We start from the raw sequence: 5,522 nt of genomic DNA, 5'->3' as shown, positions 1-5,522 counted from the left end.
GCGAAAAGGACGAAGTCGGTGGTGTGGGACCATTTAGGCTATCAGAAGAAACCCCAGAGCCAAGGCAAAGACCCGCTCCTCCCGTGCTGGGCTCCAGTTCCCAGTCGGCTGTGTTCACAGGCTGCTGCGCAAAGGAAACTATGTGGAGCGTGTCAGTGCCGGTGCCCCATGTCTACCTGCCGGCTGTACTGGAGTATCTGACCGCTGAGATCCTGGAGTTGGCTGGAAACGCTGCCCGCGACAGCAAGAAGACCCGTATCATCCCCCGTCACCGGCAGCTGGCTGTCCGCAACGACGAGGAGCTCAACAAGCTGCTGGGCAGATTCACCATCATGAAGTTAAGAAACAGCTCTATTACTTTTAACAGGTCTATATTAGCCTACACATTTAAACAACTAGTGTGATGATGCGTTGCACTGACAGGAGATGCCTGGTACGTGCTGTCGCTCATGAACAGTCAAATGAATTTTAGCCTACCGTTTTAAAGTGTAGAGCACGAAAATAGGACAACACCTGTTTTATTATGATTATTATTAGCATTATTATTATTATTATTATTACCGCGGTAATACCGGTTACCGTGGTGTTTTTGCCCACGGTTATCATACCGTTAAAATCTCATACCGGCACATGCCTACTGTTGGCTAATTTAGTCTGGTGGTTTCCAACCCAGCGATCAGGCCCTTCCAAAGGGTCACAATATAAATCTGAGGGGTCATACGATGATTCATGGGAGAGTAAGTCTTGATACACATATTAGTTGTCAGGCTGTTCTCACAAATTTTTCAGATGTTTTTCTACTACAAACAATGCATCCAAATTCGTACATATCCCACAGATTTTGAAAGGCTGCGATCATTTGACCAATGAATTAGGAAGCAGTCCTGAGTGCTTGCGACAGGTTGGGGTGGTGGATAGGCCGATAAATATTATTGCCTAAATCTAACCAACCTTACTTTACTTTAATTACATTACTGTACATAAGGGATGTAACATCATTCGTGGGACAGGGGTTTGTAGGACATCATATGAACTGTTCTATGAAAATACATTGTAATTTTTTTAAGACTTTTTTCTAATATTTGCTTTTAGTGAATTAGAAGAATATTTAACTCTTTTGGCCTAAAACAGTGCAGGAGTGAAAGTATAAAGGAGCATAAAAGTACAAGTAATTAAGTACTGAAGGATTCAGCTTTATATGTCCAGCTGGCCACCAATGTCTTTGAATGTCGATATCTGGTTGACTTTAGGTTGATACGTGATCAAATGCCAACATCAGTTGATGTAAAGTACTGATTACAGATGTTGTTGATATTTTGTTGGTTTTAAGTCGTGTTGTTAAGTAACCAAAAAATGTCTAACGTCTGCTAAACGTGTCATGCCAACGTCATCTTGACATAAAATAATGACACTAAGTCACAATTTACAGAGAGCAACACTCAACATCTGCAAAACATCATGTTGTTAACATCAACCCAACGTGAAATTCTAACATTGTTAGACATTTAAAATACCATCAACCCGTTTTTCATTCCAATCAACGTAAGAGTCCAATGCCTTTCTGATGTCACGTTGACGTCTGGTGCCAGGTTTGCAAAGCTTTCACCATATATACTCGTGAAATTACTATTTTCCAGCAGTCGTCCATGTCAAATGCCAAAGAAACACAGTCTATGATGCATACATTAAAATTGTAAAAAGCTCAGATACAGGTTTGTTTTTTTCTTTTTACCCATGAAATTCCTGGAAAAAACAAGGTAATTTACCTCCGTGTAGCTGAGGTTAATGTTGGTCTGCTTTGTTCTGTACAGCGTGAAATCTGATTAAAGTAAAGTGTATCGACATTATTACAGCTCAGTCTGGCTTTATTAGGTGTGAAATCAAAACAAGACGCAGAGGTGTCTGCAGCGTGTAGTCGCTCACACTCAACAACTCTCTCTCCTGATCCAGCCGCTCCCCGTCTGCCTGGCAGAGTGGACTTTAATTCATCAGCATCCAGACGAGAGTCATCGAACAGAAACACTCTTGGTGCAAACCAGACTCTCGTCTGAACAAGGGAAGATACTGGAAAGTCTGTTTGAAGTATGTGCTCATTGAAGTGAACATATTTATTTTACACAATTGCACTTCATGTTTAAAAGTGTGCTTTGGAAAAAAGGGCTGTTGGACTGAAACCAAAGTTTAATATTTTCTGTCCAAATTGTGCCAGAAGTCCAAACTAAAGTCGTGTCATGTCTGATCTGATCTTCACTGTGTGACCTGCAGTGTTTCACAAGGCCTCTGTTAAGCTTTTCACACAACTAGCCAGCTGATCAAAGTGAACGATGAAAAGATGAAGATTTCGGTCTAACCACGGCTGATTGGTATTTCAGGGAGGTTAGATGGTGAAATGAGAGCGAAGGCAAAGCAGAGGAACACAGATAGATGCAGAAATCAATAAAAAGAGAAAAAAAAGGCTTCTTCAGACCCAGAGCCAATTTATGGTCTGACATATTTCTTTCAGAATCTCAGTCCTGTTTCACATTTTCTAATCTCCCTAGAAACACATAGGCGCACAGTCTTGTAGATTGTAAAATGAAATGGGAGTTTGGTTGTGTTTGATGCATCTTTTAGATGGTATGGACGGTTGATGATTGAAGAGAAGGGCTGTGGGCCAACATGTACTGATGGATTATATAAAAATCCTGTTGTGTTGTTTACAGGGTCAGGTGGAGCTCAACCATCTATCAAAAGAAAATCTTGATGATTGATTAATGAAGTCATTTATCAAGAAATGTCATTCTTCTCTGGTTCCAGCGGCTCCAATGATGGGATTTGCTGCTTTTCTGATTTTCATTATAAAGTGAATATCTTTGCCAGCAGGCACCGGGGCAATTTGTAGAAGTGTGAAGCAGTCAGGATGAGAGTCAGCACCTCTAAGTCTAAGCCCATGGTTCTCTGCTGGAGAACAGTGGATTGCTCCCTCTGGGTTGGAAGAGAGTTCCTGCCTCAAGCGAAGGAGTTCAAGTATCTCGGGGTCTTGTTCATGAGTGAGGGTAGAATGGAGCGTGAGATGGATCGGCGGTTTGCTGCGGTGTCTGCAGTGATGCAGGTGCCAGACCAACGTGGTGAAGAGGGAGCTGAGCCAGAAGGCAAGGCTTTTGATTTCCTGGTCCATCTACGTCCTAACCCTCACCTATGGTCATGAGCTCTGGGTAGTGACTGAAAGAATGAGGTCGTGGATACAAGCAGCCAAAATGAATTTCTTCAGAAGGGTGGCTGGGCTCAGCCTTAGAGATAGGGGGAGGAGCCCGGACATCCGGGGGAGCTCGGAGTAGAGCCGCTGCTCCCTTATTTCAAAAGGCGCCAGTTGAGGTGGTTCATACATCTGATCAGGATCCTCCTGGGCGCCTCCCATCAGAGATGTTCTGGGCACATCCAACTAGTAGAAGGCCCCGGGGCTGACCCAGAGCACACTAGAGAGATGACATATCTTGTCTGGCTCGGGGACATCTCAGGGTCCCCCAGTGGGAGCTGGAAAGCATTGCCTGGGAGAGGGACGTCTGGGATGCTTTACTCGGTCCTGCTGCCACAGCAACCTGTCCATGAATATCTCTACAAAATGTTTCACTGTGTACCAAAGCTTGAACTTGAATCTTTTCATTGAAGACCGAGCAGTGATGCCAAAAAAAACAAACAAAAAACAACAGTGTGTGTAAAGCCTTGTCTGGTTTCCCAAACAAAAGATGAGCAACGTGAAAGAAATATGGCGATATCTTTGGCCGTGCATGAGAGAGGTTTAAGGATGGCCATTGTCACAGTCGATGACCATCTCACTGTGTGACTGCTGTTACCACCTACTTCTACTATCCATCCAATAGAAATGCAGCACAAAATGACATACTGGTGCTAAACCCAGACAAACAGACGGGTAACAGCTCGCCATGGATGCAAAACACGCTAAAAGAAATGTGTGGGATTCCAGCATGATTGCGTAAAGAAGGACGAAGCATGGTAGCTGCCAGGTGAGACACCTAGCAGCTGGCAAACGCACACACATGGCAGTATATAAGGCCCACAAAACTTTAGGTCATATAATAATGTCAGCCTCTACGCTGTGCTTTACAGAGAAGTAATAACCCATGCAGCATCCTTGTGCACTCAGTACAGGAAGCTAATGTATCGTACTTCACAGCCTGTGATTGAGTAGGCGCTGTCATTGTACAGTCTGCATACATCAAACTTGATGTCGTACCCAAGTTCATTAGATCCATCTCACCCAGTGTGGCTGCACGAAACTAGTTTTTCCTCTCAGGCGTCCTCTGAAGTCTGAATCAGTTTGACATCAACTTAATCTTTCTTCTTGTTATTAAATCTTTGAGTATCTTTGGTTCCGGCGTCCTGCTCCCTGCTGGTGCCCTTCAAACAACCAGCAGCCCAGAGCAGAGAGAGACACATTTTAAATAGTGTCAGACAGATTGCAGCAGTTACACCGAGCAGCTCCCTGGTGTGAATCTTGTTGAGCAGACAAAGTGTAACAGTGAAGAAAAGTCAAATATCTGCTCAGTCGAGCTACACCTGAGTAATCACAAATCAAAGTGATGCTTTGAATTCAAATTAAAAGCTGGATGTGTAGAAGTACCTTTTCAGTCTATCTCCTTCAGTGCTGTATGTTCGACTTGTAGGATTACACGCATGGTCATGTATATATGGATGTCTGTCTCTAACTGTTTTTTCTCACCATCATGCCCCGGGGAGCCGGCCCTGCGCTGCTGAGACCTTTTGCACGTATCACTTCCTCTCGTCTCCAGACAGCAGCAACGACCTTACAAGATGTCAGAGTGGATTCATATTAACGCTCGAGCTGCTCCCGTTAATCCCACTGACGGCAGCGAACACACCGAGCGTCAGTTTTAACAACACTGAGTAACAAATGCTGGAGGACAAACTGTACGGCCACTGGAAACACAAACATCCACCTGTTCTCTGACAGAAGCACCCTCGCACTGATTAACATCTCACTTCACCCGCAGGGCAGTTTGTATTCATTTTCTTTTTTTAACATGGAGACCCAAAGTAGCATCTGCACAACACTGTTTTCTTCTCCCACGATGATTTATATTCACAATATGACAAAACCCCAGAGACAAGAGGAGGATACAGTAACTACAGACACAACAGAGTGAAAATATAAGATGTAGAAAACCTCTCCTCAGCAGAGACATTATTTGTGTTGCCAGCTTTTCCACTTTGTGTCAGCTCTATGGCAGCTTATTGTGAAAAGATGTTTGTTTGGTTGTACTGTATAAAATTGTATAAAACAGTGCAGCTGAGTTGTTCAGGTCATTTGTAAAGATGCTGCTCCTGCATTCTTTAATTCTTTTATATGAGTGCAGCAGCTGTTCAGAACATCTTGCTCGGCCTGTTGTTTTGCTGTTTGCAGTTTTCTGAAGCTTTGCTCATAAGTGTATGCTTTGTACGGTGACCTTGGGTGTTGCGATATAGCTTAAAAATAATATCACAATATTTTGAAATCTCCTCCA

General features: G+C 43.5%; 1 pseudogene; it reads left to right on the top strand.

Moving 5' to 3' along the window:
• LOC126399215 (histone H2A-beta, sperm-like) overlaps positions 1–4,896 on the top strand; it is a 5,225-nt pseudogene extending 329 nt beyond the window's left edge.
• The last annotated feature ends 626 nt before the right edge of the window (positions 4,897–5,522 follow it).

Source organism: Epinephelus moara, chromosome 12 (assembly GCF_006386435.1).
Source record: "Epinephelus moara isolate mb chromosome 12, YSFRI_EMoa_1.0, whole genome shotgun sequence".
NCBI lineage: Eukaryota > Metazoa > Chordata > Actinopteri > Perciformes > Serranidae > Epinephelus > Epinephelus moara.
Note: the sequence above shows the minus strand (reverse complement) of the source record. Positions and strands in the feature narration are given on the sequence as shown.